The sequence below is a fragment of the Oryctolagus cuniculus genome, chromosome 20, assembly GCF_964237555.1.
Source record: "Oryctolagus cuniculus chromosome 20, mOryCun1.1, whole genome shotgun sequence".
NCBI lineage: Eukaryota > Metazoa > Chordata > Mammalia > Lagomorpha > Leporidae > Oryctolagus > Oryctolagus cuniculus.
This window is the reverse complement of record NC_091451.1, coordinates 5,746,350-5,764,722: the sequence shown is the minus strand read 5'-3', so window position 1 is coordinate 5,764,722 and position 18,373 is coordinate 5,746,350. Positions and strand designations below refer to the sequence as shown.

The following is an 18,373-nucleotide window of genomic DNA, read 5'->3' as shown; positions in this document are numbered from 1 at the left end:
GTCGGCGCTCACCTGGGCAGCGCTGGAGTCTGGGGCTCTGTGAGCCAGCCTCAAGGGGACCCTCCTGCGGGAACGTGGGCCCAGCCCTCGCTGCTTCTCGGCCGGCAGCTGGGAGCGAGGGCAGCTGGCTGTCTCTACCTCACCCTGGCCAGGATCCTGTTTCAAAGTCACCTGAAAGCCATTTCCTCCCGCAGCCACCCTGCCCCTCCCTGCAAATCACCTGGGGTTTACATTTGCTCTGAGCAGCTTTTTCTTTTTTCTTTTGGTGGAGGCAATTTGTTTTGGTTTTAACAAGAATTCTATAAATTGTTTCCTATACACACTTGTCTACACCCGGACACCAAACAGATTCAGTGGTGTGGTTGTCAGTGTCCCATCCCTGCATTCTTCCTCCTGGACAGTGGCCTGAAAAGAGTGTCTCCTGCCCCCATCCCAGGATGTTTATAGGAGAATTATTACGAGTTTTTAGATTTATGCTGTTGCACAAAAGCTAAGCTGTCTGCATCAAATGTCCCTGTCCCCACTGTCACCCCTCCACCCTCCAGCTTCCAGGTGCGGAACTTTGCATGGCCACAGGCTCACTCGTAGACATAAGGACACAGTTCCCTGTGTGTGTTTTGCAAAAAACAAGGTGTGCCACCAACCAGGTGTGTCTGCATCTTATTTTCCCACCGAACAGCCCCTTTGGTGCACGCCCTCAAATTATCAGCTTTATCTCTTCCCTGGGAGCTCCTTGGAGGCTTGGATTTACATCTGTAAGGGGTCTCAGGGAGGAAACCAGGACACGCCTTTCGGACTAGCGGAGCTGCTCAGGTAGGATAGGGACCGCCAAATCCGAGCCGCCTAGAGTCACTTGGGGGAAAGCCCTCTCTGGTGGGGGGTGTTATGGCTGTCCAGTGCGCTCCCGGGAGGCGGTGACACCAAAGCTGTGACACCGGGTGGCCCCCAACAAGTGCGCCTCGGTACCTAACCGCACCTAGGCAGCCCGGGAGGGGCTGCGCCCGCCCCACCTGCGGCCGTTAATCATTAGCCGCGCCCAAGTCCCGCGGCCAAAGCAGCCTTGAGCCACCGCTCCAGCCGGCAGCGCTGTGAAGGTTCCCCCAGCCCCCGCGGAGCTGCCAATCTCCGGATTCCAGCCGCGGGCCCGAGTCTCCACCTCCTGGAAAAATTCCTGGCCCGCCCCTCCCTCCCTGGCTCCCTCCCTCCTTCTCCCCTTCCCTCCCTCCTGCGGCGGCTCGGGCCAGGCTCGGCCCCCATTTCCTGCCGGGCTCTAGGCAGCGGCGCGCGGGCTGGGGTCCCTGGGGGGGCTGTGCGCACAGCTGGACCTGGCCGGGACCGCGGAGGCGCCGGCGGAGGGCGGGGGCGGCCGGCAGCCACAGCCCCTTCCGAGAGCGACTTTCAAACTCGCGCCCGCGTCGCGGCGCCACCTGGGCAGCGCCGAGCGCCCTGAGTGTCCGAAGCAGCGCGCGGCGACCGCTCGGTGAGTGTCCCTCGGTTCTTCCGCTGCCTCTACGCAGCGGGCGAAGGGGCTGGGGGCCCGAGGCCGGGACTCCTGCCCTGCCGGGCTCCCTCCGCAAGCAGCCTCGTGCGGGGTGAGGGCCCCGGGCCGTGCTGGCTCCTCCTTGGGTTAGAGCGCGGGAGCATAGCGCGAGGAGACCCTTTTGCGCCCATCCCGGAAACAAAAGGAACGAACGCGCGCCGGGTGGCTTGCGGGAGGCTCAGTTGGAAATCCAGGCAGGCGGGGAGGCGGCGCCCTGCTGCTCCCCTTGCGCGCCCGGGCGCCCGAGGGCCGGCGCTGGGCTGGTCCTATGGGCCCAGGCGGGGTGGACCCTTCCGGGGAAGGACCTTAACCTCTGGTCCCGCGCGCCCGCAGCCTGTTCCGGGTCGGAGCCCCACGGTGCTGGCCCTCGGGAATCTCAGTTCTCCATCCTGGAGGGGTGAGAGGGGAGGGAGGCGCCAGAAACGGGGTGTTGGGGATCCCCGAGCTCGGGGGCCGCTGGTTCCCCACCCCCCGCCGCCTGGACGTCTCCCGCCCCAGGAATCGGTTGGTCACTGGCACCCTCCCTCCCCCGGCCTCTGGTTCAGGACGCCTGGGTGAGGCGTGAAATTTCCAAGAAGTTGTTTAGGTTAGCTGCGTCGGCTCTCAGGAACTACTTTCGAAAACAAAAGGAAGCACGGGCCCGGGAAACGTAAAGGTTGGAGGTGGAGAGGTGTGGCTTTGGGGCGGCAGTTAGCGGCCGTGGAGGAGGTCATTCGCTGCGCTCTGCGGGCGGCAGATGCCGCGGCCCGACCCCTGCGCCCCTGCATCGGGGCCCCGGGCGGCCCAGACTGCGGCTCTCTATAGGGAACCCTGCACCGGGGGTTCCCAGAGCGTCCCCAGCTGCGCCTCTGCTGGCGTCCCAGGCACTTGGCGCTTGCTTGGGAAGTGATAAGCAAGGGAGAGGTGTGACAGTGCAGGGAGGGGCCGGGGCTCTGCCGCAGCGCACAGCAGTAGCCTGGGCTGCAGGAGGGTGGAGTGAGAACCGCTGTGTGTGCCCCCTCCCCGTGGTTCTGGGCTGGGGGCCGGCTGGGAGGACCTGGCCCGTTGGTGCTCCTGCAGTTAGCACTCCTGCTGCCTGTGCCCCGCCCCCCACCGCCCAGGTTCCACCCACTCCTTTCTGGAAGGTGCCACTGCACAACCCCTTGACTCCATGCATAGTTTTTTCCCCCCTAGTACACATTTTCAACGAACTGTTACAAGATTGCCCTGAATGTATGGATTTCAAAATTATTTGCCCTCAAATCAACTTTTAATCCCATTTTCCACAAACTGAAAAGTTATTTATCCAAAAGGCAGACACACACACACACACCCCTCTCATCTGCTGATTCACTCCCTAAAATGCCAACAGGCAGGGCTGGGCCAGTCCCCAGCCAAGAGCCAGAACTCAGTCCACATGTGGGTGGAGCGACAGGGCCCCAGCTGCTTGAGCCATGCTTCCCGGGAAGCTGCATCTGGGAGTGGACTTGGCTGTGGGATGCAAGGTGTTCTAAGCCGTGTCTTGGCTCCATCTGGCAGTGGACTTGGCTGTGGGATGCAAGGTGTTCTAAGCCGTGTCTTGGCTGCTGTGCCAAACTCCTGCCCCTCCCCTTCCACAGACTTTTGGAAGGACCCTCATTTTGGAATGGACACAGCAGGGGGCGTGAGGGAGCACCTGACCTTGGCCCCTGCTGGGTAGTACCAGCAGGAGACCAGCATAGAGCCACTGGGGCTGGTGGGCCCCAGGGGGAGCTGCCTCCTTGACACGCCCAAGCCCAGATGGGGCTGGTGACTTTAGCAGGGTCCCTGCGGCTGCATGGGGGCCAGAGCTCAGATTTCCGCCCTTAATCTTTTCTGACTGAGCCGAGTGGGGCTACCTCTCTGCTTTCCCTCCTAGCTGGTGTGCAGGGATCCTGTGTGGGTAAACAGGAGGGGTCCTTGGGAGGGGGCTTTATGGCTTACTGGCTGCCACAGGGGGTGGCGGATAGCGGGAGTGTGGAAGTTTACACCCCAGGCCTGCCACTATCTCGGCTCCAGAGTAAACATTTGCCTTACCAAATCCATAGCTATCTCAGGGTCACTGTGTTTACAGTGGAGGGGGCCAAAGGCCACGGCCTGGGGTGCACCAGAGCTGCAAGGGGAAGATCGGAGTGCATTCCGGCTGCCCCCTCCATGTCCACCTCCTCACTGGGCCCTGGCTGCACCCTGGCCTCGAGGGTGAGTTCTGGAGCCCTCTGCTAATCTGTGGGGGAAGGGTGCTGGGCTGCTGGGTGTTGCCTTTGCAGCTGTAGTCAGGGCTGCCTTAAGCTCCTCATCTGCCCTCCCCTCCCCCACCTCTTCCCAGGCTGCCCTTCGGGCCCACTGCTGCTCTGTGTGGCCTCCCTGGCCAGCTGCGTGTCCACAGGCCTTTGTTCTGGGACTGCAGGCCTGCCCTCATCCGCCTGGCCGCCCTACCCTGCAGCAGTGGGGATCCCTGATGCCAACAGGAAGGGTCTCCGCCTCATAACAGACCCTCGATTCCTCTTTTTTTTTTTTTTTTTTTTTTAAGATTTATTTATTTATTTGAAAGGCAGAGAGAGAGAGAAAGAGATCGATCTTCCATCCACTGGTTCATTCTCCAGATGGCTGCAACGGCCAGAACTGTGCCTGTCCAAAACCAGGAGCCAGGAGCTTCTTCCGGGTCTCCCATGTGGGTGCAGGGGCCCAAGGACTTGGGCCATCTTCTACTGCTTTCCCAGGCCACAGCAAGGAGCTGGATCAGAAGTGGAGCAGCCAGGACTTAAACCGGCACCGCAGGTAGCGGCTTTATATGCTACACCACAGTGCCGCCTCCCCTGGATTCCTCTTGACAGGCTTTCCTTGGGGCCACACCTCACCCCTGGGCAGGTTCCCCTCACTGCCTCTTCTCAGCTTTCCTCGCTGTTTCCAGGTGGAGGAGTTGTCCTCTTTGTCTGCCTGCACCCCTGCTTCTTGTTGTGTGTATCGGTCAACAGTGATTTATTCAGCAGCTACTGTATTTGAATGCTAGGCACGGTGTTGGGAGGACCCAGCAGTGGACACACTGTCCAGCCACCTCTGGCTTCAGGGAGCTGATGCTACCAAAGGTGGATCCAGGAGACACATGATGTGTCACTGATAAGCAGAGAAATGCGATAAGGTCGCTGCGAATTGTCCTGGGAGGGGCGAGATGCCAGATGCCAGAGAGATGACAGATGCGGTAGCCAGGGACACTTCAGCAGGAGATTCAGGGTTCTCCATGGAGCATGCATATTTATAAAGAAACCATGCATTTCAAGCTCCTCTTTTGAGCACCCAGATAAGCCTGTCTTCCAATTGCGTCTTCCATAAGCTCTTGGAAGGCCCCTCCTATTTTCCTTCGTGTCTGACTTTCCATCCTGGACGCCCAGTTCAGGCCCCCACGTCGGGGCTGGGGGTTGGACACACCTGGGCTCACAGCCCAGCCTGAGTGTAGCCCCGGGGCTGTTGATGTGGGGCTTGAGTCTTTTGAGCTTGCGTTTCTCACCCGTAAAAGGGAGTTAGTCATCGCGCCTAGCATGTCAGAGTGGCGCTGTGAGAGTGAGCAAGGCGAGAGCTGGCATTCAGGGCTTGGCCGAGTGTGCAGCAGCGTCGAGGGCCCGGTGCTGCTGGGGTAGCGCTGAGGACTGGAGATGGAAAGCTTTGGCTGCCAGTGTGGGGCAGGGGTGGGTCAAGAGGGAAGACCCACGAAGCCTGCCTAGCTGGTGAACCTTTTCCATCCAACCCCTGGTGGCAGGTGGTGGAGGATGTGAGGATGGGGTGGGGTGGGGTACAGGTACTTGATGGAGAGGCTCTGATCCCTGGAATTCCCCCTGTTTCCAACCAGCCCTGATGAATCACACCTTTGTCGCTGGCCTCTCCCCAGGGCCACACAGCTGGGAAGGCAGGCTGCCCCTCCCCCGCAAACCTCATCCAGATAAGGGTGGGAGTAGGGGGCTGGGGCGGGTGGTGGGTGGAGCTGCTTGGAGAGCCAGAAAGGTGGTGAGAGCTAGTCCCAGGAAGCCATGCCGGCTTCTCTTCAGGCCCAGAATGTAAAGTAACGGGATGCCAGAGCCCAGGGGAACCCAGAGTCAGGCTTGTCTGTCCCCCAGCTGCAGGCCCCTCCCCCCCAACCCAGCTGACCCGATGGCCACTCCCTCAGCTGGAAGCCCGGGCCTCTTGTCAAAATTGTGGTCAGCTGTTTCCTGGGGGCCCTGCCCTGGCTCAGGAAGTGTGCGATGGGTGTGGAGGGCCAGGCACAGGCAAGTGGTCATTGGCCAGCCCTCTCCCTCCCAGGGCCTGGCGGTGCAGGCTGAGCAGCCTGGCAGCCGCCGTGAGGAAGGAACTCCAGGCCTGCGAGTTGGGGTAGAGAGCTAGATACCATCTGGCCTCAGAGGAAGTTGCAAGAGAAGGGCCCTGAGCCGTCTGTCCCAAGCATGTTTGTGAAGTTGGCTGGCTTCGGGGACACCGGGCAGGCTTGGCCAGCTTGTCATCCACACCTGGCCCACTGGGAGAGGCCGGCAGCCCCTCTGGGTGTCGGCTTCCCAAGGACAGAGGCTAGCCCTGCTATGGGTCCCCTCCTCTGTTGTCTTTATTTCAACAACAGCAACTATGCTTCACTCATCTCTGTTATGCACAGCAGTGCGCAGGTCAGTGGGCTGGTGCTGGCGTCCCACCCCCTGAGTAATCCCAGCTTGGAGCTTTGATCCCATGGGACGGGGCAGTGGGGGAGAGGGGTCCTGTCTAGCTCTGGGTAGGCTGGGCCATCTGGGAATGCAAATAAAAGGGAGAGTAGGACTATATGAGAGTACTCGAAGGAGTTTGTAGAAAATGAAATTAGAAATCAAGTTTACTTTGGTGCTAGAAATTTTGAAGGCCGTGGATAGTATTTTTTCTTTTTCTTTTTAAAAGATTTATTTATTTATTTGAAAGTCAGAGTTACACAGAGAGAAGGAGAGGCAGAGAGGGAGAGAGGTCTTCCATCCACTGGTTCACTCCCCAACTGGCTGCAGCGGCCGGAGCTGTGCTGATCCGAAGCCAGGAGCCAGGAGTTTCCTATATGTCTCCCACACAGGTGCAGGGGCCCAAGCACTTGGGCCATCTTCTACTGTTTTCCCAGGTCATAGCAGAGAGATGGATCGGAAGTGGAGCAGCTGGGACCCGAACTGGTGCCAACATGGGATGCCGGCACTGCAGGTGGCAGCCCAACCCGCTATGCTACAGCGCCAGCCCCTGTATTTTTTTTTTCTTAATATGCATTTTTCATGAACGTTTTAAAGACCTCTCTATGCGTGGATTTCAAATTACTTGAGAGGCATACAGAGAGAGAGAGGGAAAAAGAGAGAGCTGGAGGGAGGGAGCACCATCTGCTGGTTCACTGCCCAGGTGCCTACAACACCGGGCCTGCACTGGGGCAGGGCTGAAGCCAGGAGCCAGGAACTCGCTCCAGATCTTCTCTCACCTAAGCGGCAGGACTCCAGTTCCTTGAGCCAGCACCATCAGCTCCCGGAGTCTGCGTTAACAGGGAGCTGCAAATCAGAATCAGGAGCTGAGAACTGAACCCAGGTGTTTTACTGTGGGATGTGGGCATCTTAGCTGCTGGGGTAGATGATTCTTCTGGAACACAGTCTTGGTTGGTTTTTTGGGAGGCAGCCCTGACTGCGCAAGAGCTGGATTTTTATGGATTTGGCCTCTGTTTCACGTTGAGCAGACTATGGGGCTGGAGAAGATTCCAGAGGGTGTGGAGGTGGCTGCCTTGGGCAAGTGTGGGGAGCAACTGGAGCAACTCGGACTAGACTAAGTTACTGGAATTAAGACTTATTCTATGCATCTGCTCTCCCACAATATGGCGCTGGGAGAGGAGGAAACAGCTTCTACACAGCTGCCTCCAGTTGAACCAATAAACTGTAGGACCTGCTCCTGATTGGAGGAGAGCAGCGTACTCGGCGTGTGGGTAGCAGAGTTGGGATTGGTGGAAGAGGACTATAAAGGAGGAGAGAGACAACCCCTGAGCGAGCCGGCCGGCAGTGTGCTGCTCCCCCGCGGAAGTGGGGAAAGCGGCAGGGGGAACCGCCCTTCCACAGAGGTGGAAGGGTCGGTAGCCAACCCGGAAAGAACCAGCAGCAAACCCGGGGAGGGCCGAGCAGACAAAAGAACAGCGCAGGGTCCTGTGTCGTTCCTCCACGAAGAGGGGGAGCGACAGGCAAATGGTTGGGGGCTGCTAGACGTTGCTCTGTTTCTTGCTAGAGACAGGAGGATGGGAGGCAGGGGTGCCACAAGGAGAGATGTGGCCAGCGGGCGTTGGAAGCTCTGCAGCTCCCTGTCTATCACTTCCGTAAACCAGGGCTCTGGGGCAGTGGGCAGCAGGTGTTTATGGAGAGAAACAGGCTGCCTGCCTCCACGTGTCCTGCTCATTCCCCCCGCATCCTCAATGCCTGTTGTGCAATAGGATTCCAAGAAATGGTTGTCAAACTAAAGGAAACCCTCGGAACTAGAGAAATTCCTGTGCTGTTCGCAGATGTCCTGTTCCTGTCTCAGAGTGTCCTGAGTGAAAGATGCCTAGGCAGTGCACCTGCGGTCAGCTGGGCTGACACAGGGCAGGCCGCCCTGGATGCCTCCAGCCTCCGGGAGGGTAAGGGCATCTGCAGTCCTCGCCACCTGTCTTCCCGGGAATTCAGTCTGGGTCTCCCATGTGGGTGGCACGGGCCCAGTGACCTGAGTTATCACCTGCTGCCGGCCAGGGTGCCTACTGGCAGGAAGCTGGAGTCGGCAGCAAAACTGTGACTGAAACCCAGGTACTCCAGTGTGCGAAGTGGCCATCCCAAGGGCTGTCTCAGGTGCTGGGCCCAGTCCCCACCCCCACACATTTTCTTTCCATTTCCCCCGCACTCTCTGAAGTCCCTCCTACAGCCCAGGAAGAGGCCTCGCATCAGCCAGCACCTCACGGTCCTCCCTTTTCGGCTCGCCAGCCTCCTGAGAACCAGTTTGACTTGGACATGTTAAACGGCGGCCTCCTCTTTCCAGTCCCACCGTAGATAAGCAGCAGCAAATAAAGGAGGGTGGAGGAGGCAGCCCGGAGAGAGAAAGTGGTCACCGGGAGGCTCAGGGCGAGCAGGTCCCTGCGGAGAGCTGGGGTCATTTGCATGGGGGCAGTGGCCTGACACACCTGCTCGGCAGGCTCATCACTTGGGTAATTGGTGCTTTGCTGGTGGCTGTGACCCTGAGTCATCCACACAGGTTTTATGTTCCCTTAACTGTTTAGGAAGATGGTGAAATGGATGACGAATTTTTAAAAGGTTCCCCAGTGCTGTGGCCTAGCGGGTAGGGCCACCGCCTGCAGTGCTGGCATCCCAGATGGGCACTGGTTTGAATTCCGGCTGCTCCACTTCTGATCCAACTCTCTGCTGTGGCCTGGGAAAGCAGCGGAAGTTGGCCCAAGTCCTTGGGCCCCTGCACCTACATGGGAGACCCAGAAGAAGCTCCTGGTTCCTGGTTCCTGGCCTTGGATCCGTGCAGCTCTGGCTGCTGTGGCCAATTGGGGAATGAACCAGTGGGTGGAAGACTCTCTCTTTCTCTCTGCCTCTCCTTCTCTCTCTCTGTGTAACTCTGACTTTCAAATAAATAAATAAATCTTAGAAAGAAAGAAAGAAACAAAGAAAGTGCTCAAAACTCTTTAAAAAAAATAAAAAAAGTATCCCAGTCCGATTGGCAAAAATTTCAAAAGATGTTGACACTTAGGCACCAGTATTACTGAGCCTCTCAAGGAGGCGGAGTGAGGGTTATTACCCCTTCTGGGTAAGGAGGCCAGGCCTCCCCAGGGTTGGGTGACTTGGTCCAGGATCACTCAGGTCACATGCGATTTCTTCAGAAAGTTCATGGGCAGAAGGGTAAGTTTGGGGGCTGGTGTTTGGCCTGGTACTTACGATGCTGCCTCAAAAGCTGCCTGCATCGCGTGTTGGATTCCCAGCCCTGGCTCCCGGCTCCAGCTTTCTGCTAATGAACTCTGGGTGACAGCAGTGATGGCCCAAGTAGCTAGACTCCTGCCACCCATGTTGGAGACCTGGACTCAGTTCCCAGCTTTTGGCTTTGGCCTGGTCCAGTGCCAGCCATCACAGGCATTTGGGGAGTGAACCAGTGGACTGCAGCTGTCTTTTAAATAGACATTAAACATTAGTGGAAAAAAGATAAGTTTATTTCAGTACAGAATTATTTTGAAAACCATGCAGTGTTTCCAATACACAAGTTCATGATCTTTTTGAAGACCCCTTGAACTTGGCAGGGATGAAGTTTGAACTTCTGAATGGACGGGGGCGCGTGCTCTTGGCTCTGCTCCACACTGTTCTGTACTTCCTCACTCTTTTGCAAATGTGGCTTTTGGGCCATGCTTGTCTCCAAAACGGATCCAGCTAGCCAAGGTTTGGTTCCAGTAGAGAAGAGAAGACTCCATTTTTTTTTTTTTTAAGATTTATTTATTTATTTGAAAAAGAGAGATTTTTCTATCTGCTGGTTCACTCCCCAGATGGCCACAACAACCAGGGCTGGGCCAGGCTGAAGCTAGGAGCCATGAGTTTCTTCCAGGTCTCCCATGTGGGTGCAGGGGCCCAAGCACTTGGGCCATCTTCTACTGCTTTCCCAGGCCACAGCAGAGAGCTGGATTGGAAGAAGAGCAGCTGGGACTCGAACCGGCACCCATATGGAATGTGGGCGCTGCAGGCATTGGAACGCTTTCAATGCATTTACATTCTAAGCATCTACCAGGCTGCCACACGGGACTTCATGAGGCCATAAAGCGCCAGGGAGGAGCTGCAGTTAGCCCCCCCCCCCCCCCCCAGGCCTCTTCCATCGGCCGCGCCGTTCCCGTTTGGGCTCAGGATGCTGTGTCCTGCAGCCATGGTGCTGGTCCTGCATTTGGTCTCCAGAGTGGCTGGGACCTGCCCCTGCAGGAGGAGCCTCTTACACCCTCCCCCCCCCGCCGCCCCCCTCCGAACTGGCCAGAGTTCACTGTATCATGCCTACTTCTCTCATTATAGAGATAAGATGTTACAGATACTGCTGAAGCGTTCTGGTTTTCTTTTGTAAAAAATTATTTTGATCTTAAGAGACAGACAGATCTTTATCTGCTGTTCACTCTCCAAATACCTGCAGCAGCTGGGACGGGGCCAAGTGGAAACCAAGAACTAGGAACCGCACCTGGGTTTTCTTCCTTGTGGGTGGTAGGAACCCAAGTACTCGAGCCACCTCTTGCTGCCTGCCAACGTGTGTGTTAGCAGGAAGTTGGAATGGATAGTGGAGCTGGACCAGAGACTCCAGGGACTCTGATATGGGTGGAATGTGGGTATCTCAAGGGATGTCTTAAGCCTGCTCTGCCAAAATCTGTTCCCTTTGTTTTTCTCCCTAATCCTTTTCTCTTCCCTCCCTCCCCATAAGTAGTATCTCATGAAAATGGTGTTTATCACTCCTGTGTATGTTTTTGTATTATTTTCTGATGCCTGTAAGCAACTTACATTATTTTGGCATTTTTTTTTTAAGATTTGTTTATTTAGGGGCCAGCACTGTGGCACAGTGGGTTAATGCCCTGGCCTGAAGTGCCAGCATCCCATATGGGCACCGGTTCAAGTCCCGGCTGCTCCTCTTCTGATCCAGCTCTCTGCTATGGCCTGGGAAAGCAGAGGAGGGTGGCCCAAGTGCTTGGGCCCCTGCGCCCTCATGGGAGACCTGGGGGAAGCTCCTGGCTCCTGATTTTGGATCGGCGCAGCTCTGGCCATTGCAGCCATCTGGGGAGTGAACCATCGGACGGAAGACTTCTTTCTCTCTCTGCCTCTCCTCTCTCTGTGTATCTCTGACTTTCAAATATAAATAAGTAAATCTTAAAAAAAATTATTTATTTATTTGAAAGTCTGAGATACACACACACACACACACACACACACACACAGAGTCCTCCATCTGCTGGTTCACCCCCCAGTTGGCTGCAATGGCTGGAGCTGTGCTGATCCGAAGCCAGGAGCTTCTTCTGGGTCTCCCATGTGAGTGCAGCGGCCCAAGAACTTGGACCATCTTCTACTGCTTTCCCAGGTCATAGCAGAGAGCTGGATTGGAAGTGGAGCAGCCAGGACTTGAATCGGCGCCCATATGGGATTCCGGCACCACAGGCGGTGGCTTCACCCACTGTGCCACAGCGCCCGCCCCAAATATTCTGGTATTTTAATTTTGATGTACAGGAGTACTTCAAAGAATTTGCAGAAAATGGAATTAAAAGATAAGCTTACAAATTTTTGGAAACTATGCATAGGAAGAGTCTTTCAAAAGTTCACAGAAATGTATGTTATGAAAAAAAGAGGTATATGGTTTCAATTTTTTTCTGTACCAAAATAAATTCACTTTTTTAAAAAAAAGATTTATTTTAGGGGCTGGCGCTGTGGTGCAGCAGGTTAAAGCCTCGGCCTGCAGCACTGGCATCCCATATGTGTTCTGATTCGAGTCCCGGCTGCTCCACTTCTGATCCAGCTCCCTGCTGATGTGCCTGGGAAAGCAGTGGCCAGAGTCCTTGGGCCCCCACACCCAAGTGGGAGACCTAGAAGGAGCTCCTGGCTCTTGGCTTCTGATCGGCGCAGCTCCAGCCATTGTGGCCATTTGGAGAGTGAACCAGAGATGGAAGACCTTTCTTGTGTCTCAGCCTCTGCCTCTTTGTAACTCTGCCTTTCAAATAAATAAAATCTTAAAAAAAAAGATTTTATTTATTTGAAAGACAGAGTTACAGAGAGAGAGAGATCAAGATCTTCCTTCTGCTGGCTCACTCCTCAAACAGCTGCAATGTCCAGAGCTAGGCCAGGCCAAAGCCAGGAGCCAGGAACTTCATCTGGGTCACCTACATGGGTGCAGGGGCCCAAGCACTTGGACCTCTTTGTTCCCAGGGCCATTAGCAGGGAGCTAGATCAGAAGTGGAGTGGCTGGGACTTGAACTGTCACTCAAATGGGATGCTAGCACTGCAGGTGGCGGCTTAACCCACTATGCCGCAGCACCGGACCCTGAGGAGGCTCTTAAAAAGAAAATTATTTGAAAGGCAGAGTTACAGAGAGAGGGAGAGACAAGAGAGTCAGCTTCCATCTGCTGGTTCACTCCCCAAGTGGCTACAATGGCCAGGGCTGGGCCAGGCCAAAGCAGGAGCCAGGAGCTTCATCTGGGTCTCCCACCTGAGTGCAGGGGCCCAAGCACTTGGGCCGTTTTCTGCTGCTTTCCCAGGTGCATTATCAGGGAGCTGGATTGGAAGTGGAGTGGCCAGAACCCCATGTGGGATGCAGGCACTGCAGGCGGTGGCTTTACCCACTACGCCACAACGCCGGCCCTTCTCAGTATTTTAAACAATACTCCATTGAACATCTACTTGTCTGTCTTGTCTGGTGTGTAGGCCAGTATTGGGATTGCTGGGTCATACAGTGCGCCTGATAAGACACTGCCAAGTAGTGCCCCCGAGAGATTTGTAACTGATTTCCAGTCTCACCAGAAATATGAGAGGTCCTGTTTCACTAGTATTTGGGTTGTCCTTTCAGTCTGGTGGATATAAAAGAGTATTTTAAAATTATTTTGAAAATTGTTTTTTCATTAGCACTTTTGTTATGGGAAGGGTGAGCACTTCTCATGTTTATTGGTGAATTTACTATTTGGTATTTGCTCTTGACATTAGCAATTGTGCCAGCCAGGCAAAACATTCATCTGATTCAAATTCCTAAAGGGATGATGGGAAGAGTCTCCCGTCTCTGGTTGCCTAGCCAGCTGGCTCCCGACCTGGAGCTGTGTTAGAGGCTAAAGGTCAGTCTGCCTCGGGCTGGTCTGTGGCCCAGTGGAATAAGCCACTGCCTGTGACACCAGCCTTCCAAATCAGATGCTGGTTCTGACCCAGCTGCTCTGCTTCTGATCCAGCTCTCTGGCTAATGCTCCTGGGAAAGCAGCGAGTGATGACCCCAGTGCTTGGGCCCCTGCACCCACACGGGAGACCTAGGTGGAGTTCAAAGCAGCTGGCTTCTGCTTAGATCAGTCCTGGCTGCTGTGGCTCTTTGGGGAGTAAACCAGTGGCTGGAAGACCTTCCTCTGTCTCTGTCTCTCCTTCTCTCTTCCTCTGCCTTCCAAATAAATAAAGCAAATCTTGGCCGGTGCCGCGGCTCAATAGGCTAATCCTCCGCCTTGCGGCGCCAGCACCCCAGGTTCTAGTCCCAGTCGGGGCGCCGGATTCTGTCCCGGTTGCTCCTCTTCCAGGCCAGCTCTCTGCTGTGGCCTGGGAGTGCAGTGGAGGATGGCCCAAGTGCTTGGGCCCCTGCACCCCATGGGAGACCAGGAGAAGCACCTGGCTCCTGCCTTCGGATCAGCAAGGTGCGCCGGCCGCAGCGGCCATTGGAGGGTGAATCAACGGCAAAAGGAAGACCTTTCTCTCTGTCTCTCACTGTCCACTCTGCCTGTCAAAAAATAAAAAAATTGGCCGGCGCCGCGGCTCACTAGGCTAATCCTCCGCCTAGCGGCGCCGGCACACCGGGTTCTAGTCCCGGTCGGGGCGCCGGATTCTGTCCCGGTTGCCCCTCTTCCAGGCCAGCCCTCTGCTGTGGCCAGGGAGTGCAGTGGAGGATGGCCCAGGTGCTTGGGCCCTGCACCCCATGGGAGACCAGGAAAAGCACCTGACTCCTGGCTCCTGCCATCGGATCAGCGCGGTGCGCCGGCCGCAGCGCGCCGGCCGCGGCGGCCATTGGAGGGTGAACCAACGGCAAAGGAAGACCTTTCTCTCTGTCTCTCTCTCTCACTGTCCACTCTGCCTGTCAAAAAAATAAAAAAAAAAAAATAAAAAAAAATAAAAAAATTAAAAAAAAATAAAGCAAATCTTTAAAAAAGTAATAAAGGTAATTCTGCCTTTATGCATTCCTAATTGCCATTGTGTTCTTTCTTGTTGATCTGTAGGAGTTAAGAAACATGCATAAAGATATACATACAAGTGTGTATATATATTTAGATAATTAATCTTTTAAGTTATATGCTTTGTATCTATGGATTATCTTTTACTAAAAAATGATTTACTATTTATTTATTTGAAAGACTGAGAGAGACAGAGAGAGGTCATCCATCTGCTGGTTCACTCCCCAATGTCTGCAACAGCCAGGTCTGGGCCAGGTTGAAGCCAGGAGTCTGGAACTCCATCTGGGTTGCCCATGTAGGCAGCAGTGACCCATTTTCTGTTGTCTTCCCGGGTGAATGAGTAGGGAGCTGGGTCAGAAAGGAAACAACCAAGACTCCATCCGGTGCTCTGATGTGGGATGCCAGTGTCCCATATGGGATTCCGATATCACAGGTGGTGGCTTAATTTGCCTGCCGCAATGCTGGTCTCGTGGATTGATTTAACTTTATTAATGTCATTCTTCATAGGAAAATTTTGATTGCAATGCCACCTATACCAGTATTTTGTTTGTACTTTGTGTCTTGTTCATGAAATCCTTTCCTACTATGATTTTTATAAAGATATGTGAACATTTTAGTGTATTTTCTTCTGAATTTGTTTTGCTGGCCACATGTTTTAAATTCACCTGGAAAGGTTTTTTGTTTTTTGTTTTTTGCCAGGCAGAGTTACAGTGAGAGAGAGAGAGAGAGACAGAGAAAGAGTTATAGACAGTGAGAGACAGAGAGAAAGGTCTTCCTTCCGTTGGTTCACTCCCCTAATGGCCGCTATGGCCGGCGCTGCGCTGATCCGAAGCCAGGAGCCAGGTACTTCTTCCCGGTCTCCCATGTGGGTAAAGGGACCCAAGTACTTGGGCCATCCTCCCCTGCCTTCCTGGGCCACAGCAGAGAGCTGGACTGGAAGAGGACCAACCAGGACAGAATCCAGTGCCCCAACTGGGACTAGAACCTGGGGTGCTGGTGCCGCAGGCGGAGGATTAGCCTAGTGATGGAAAGTATTTTTTTAAGCTTTGTATTTTTATTAATTTGAGAGACAGAGTTAGAGAAAGAGAGAGAGAGAGAGAAATCTTCCATCCATTGATTCACTCCCCGAACGGCTGCAGTGGCCAGGGCTGAGCCAGGCCAAAGCCAGGAGCTTCATCCGGGTCTCGCACGTGGGTGCAGGGGCCCAAGCACTTGGGCCACCTTCTGCTGCCTTCCCAGGTGTATTACCAGGGAGCTGGATTGGAAGTGTAGTAGCCGGGACTCACACCAGTGCCCCTATGGAATGCTGGGGTTGCCGTTGGCAGTGGTCCAACCTGCTATGTTACCACGCTGGCCCCTGCAAAGTATTTTTTTATATGACGCTGGTTCTCAATCCTGACTGTACACCAAAGCTTCACGAGGAGCTTTAAAAAAATACTGAAGTCTCACCCTAGATCAGACCAGTAAAATACAGACACCCTGGTGGGGGGGTGGGGGCCCAGCACGCTTGCGAAACGCTCCAGGTGACTCCCACATGTCGACCCCGTGGAGAACCGTTCAGCCTTGCACCGTGGAACTGATTTCCCCGAGAAATGGCCGCTGTCTTGCAGCTGTGGCAGTTCAGTAGTCCACAGTGTCCCCGCTGCCCTCGCTGCTGCCTCAGTGAGATACATTTCACATATGGTAAAGTTCACGCCTGTGAAGTGTAGGCGTCATCGGTTTCAGTGTATCCAGAGTTGTGCGGGTCAGCCCTGCTGTCCCATTGGAAAACCTTTTTGCACCTGCAGAACCAGCCCTGCACCTGTTAGCCCTTGTCTCCCAGCCGAAGGCAACCGGCCACTCCCTGGGTTTACCGGTTCTGAACGCGTGCCATTCGAAAGGAACGGTGTCACATGTGGCCTTTTGTGGACTGGCTTCCTCTGCTTGGCCTGATGTGTTTTCCAGGTTCCTCCTCGTTGTAGCATTTATCAGTGCCTCATTCTTTCTTACTGAGGAATGCTGTTGCACTGTAGGGGTGGAATCTGCTTATCTGTGGCCTGATGGATATTTGGTTTGCTTCTCTTGCTGGTTGCTGGGAGTGATGCGAACCTTCTGGCACAGGTTTTTGTGTGGACTTTAGGTTTCAGTTATCTGGGGATCAGAATTGCAGGGCCCTGTAGTAACCCTACATGTAAGTTTTTGAGAAGCGACTAGGTTGTTCCAGTAAAAACTGCCCTGTTTTGCACTCCTGCCAGACAAGTGCAAGGTTCTGATTTTGCCAGATGTTCACCAACTCTTTTTGTTAATCTCCATCATTCTGATTTTAGCCATACTAGTGAGTATGGAGTAGTATTAACTGTGGCTTTGATCTGCATTTTCTAATGATGCTATATTTTCATGTGCTTATTGGCGGTTGGAGGAATATCTATTTAAATGCTTTTTCAGTTGTAAAATTGGGCTATTTATCTTGCGGGGGTGGGGGGGCAGCAGCCCAAATCCTTGGGTCCCTGCACCCACATGGGAGACCCAGAAGACGCTCCTGCTCCTGGCTTTGGATCAGCACAGCTCTGGCCATTGTGGCCAGTTGGGGAGTGAACCAGCGGATGGAAGACCTCTATCTCTCTCTATATATCCTTCTCTCTGTGTAACTTTGACTTTCAAATAAAAAAAAAAAAAAAAGATAACTTGCTGTGTGTTCCAAAAAATTTTTGAAATCCACACATACATGGGGCCTTCAAAAATGCTTTGGAAAATGCATATTATGCAAAAAGTTGCTTGGTTTTCAAAATTTTTGCACCAAAATAAATTTAATTTCATTTTCCATGCCTTTTTGAGTCCTGTTGCATGATTTACAGGTTCTTGTTCTAGAACTCTCATTCTGTGGTTTATCATTTAACTTTCTTGACAGTGCTCTTTGAAACACGAAAGTTTTTAATTTTGATGATGTCCAGTTTACCTGGGTTTTTGTTGTTGTTGTTTTGATTGTATTTTTTTCCCTTATGCTTCTGTGTTGTATTGAAGGAACATTGCTCATCCAAGCTCACAAAGATTTCTCTCTCCTTTTTTTTTAAAGATTTATTTATTTATTTGAAAGTCAGAGTTACACAGAGAGAGGAGAGGCAGAGAGCGAGCGAGAGAGGTCTTCCATCCGCTGGTCACTCCCTAGTTGGCTGCAACGGCCGAAGCTGCACTGATCCAAAGCCAGGAGTCAGGAGCTTCCTCTGGGTCTCCCACGTGGGTGCAGGGGCCCAAGGACTTGGGCCATCTTCTACTGCTTTCCCAGGCCATAGCAGAGAGCTGGATCGGAAGTGGAGCAGCTGGGTCTCGAACTGGCACCCATATGGGAGGCCAGCGCTTCAGGCCAGGGTGTTAACCCGCTGTGCCCCACAGCCCCACAGCGTCAGCCCCAAGATTTCTCTTTTCTTGTGAGATAATTTTAGTTCTTGTATTTAGGTCTGTGGTTTTGGGGTTTGTGCAAAGTGGAGTCATTCTTTTGCATTTGAATACCCAGTTGTCCTAGTTGTTGAAAGGACCCTTGCTGAAAAGCTGTTGAGTGTATCTGTGAGGTTTTTCTTGTGCCTTTAATCTTTTCTATTAGTCCCTGTGTCTGCCTGAGGCCAGTGTAGCACAGTGTTTATCTGTAGTTTGTAGTAAGTTTTGAAATTGAAAATGAATTCTCTCACCTTGTTTTTTTATGTTATGGATATTCGATGTCCTTTGCTTTTCATATGAATTTAAGTCAGCTTGTAAATTTCTGTGAAAAGTCAGCCAAGATTTTGATATTGATTGTGTTGAATACATAGATCAATTTTTTTTTTAAGATTTATTTATTTACTTGAAAGTCAGAGTTATATAGCGAGAGAAGGAGAGAGAGAAAGAGAGAGAGAGAGAGAGGTGTTCTATCCGCTGGTTCACTCCCCGGATGGTTGCAATCTGAAACCGGAGCCAGGAGCGTCTTCCAG

General features: G+C 53.7%; 1 protein-coding gene across 3 annotated transcripts in view; it reads left to right on the top strand.

The window, feature by feature from the left end:
- Nucleotides 1–1,277: 1,277 nt before the first annotated feature.
- The window catches only part of PLEKHG3 (pleckstrin homology and RhoGEF domain containing G3), a 49,072-nt gene continuing 31,976 nt past the window's right edge, over nt 1,278–18,373 (top strand). The window contains exons 1-2 of one of the 3 annotated variants that reach the window (XM_051838747.2): nt 1,278–1,480; nt 4,141–4,315. The gene's annotated coding sequence lies outside the window, so the exon portion shown is untranslated. Of the gene's footprint in view, nt 1,481–4,140; nt 4,316–18,373 lie in introns of those variants that run through there. The other 2 variants (XM_051838746.2, XM_070065037.1) reach the window with 2 other exon arrangements.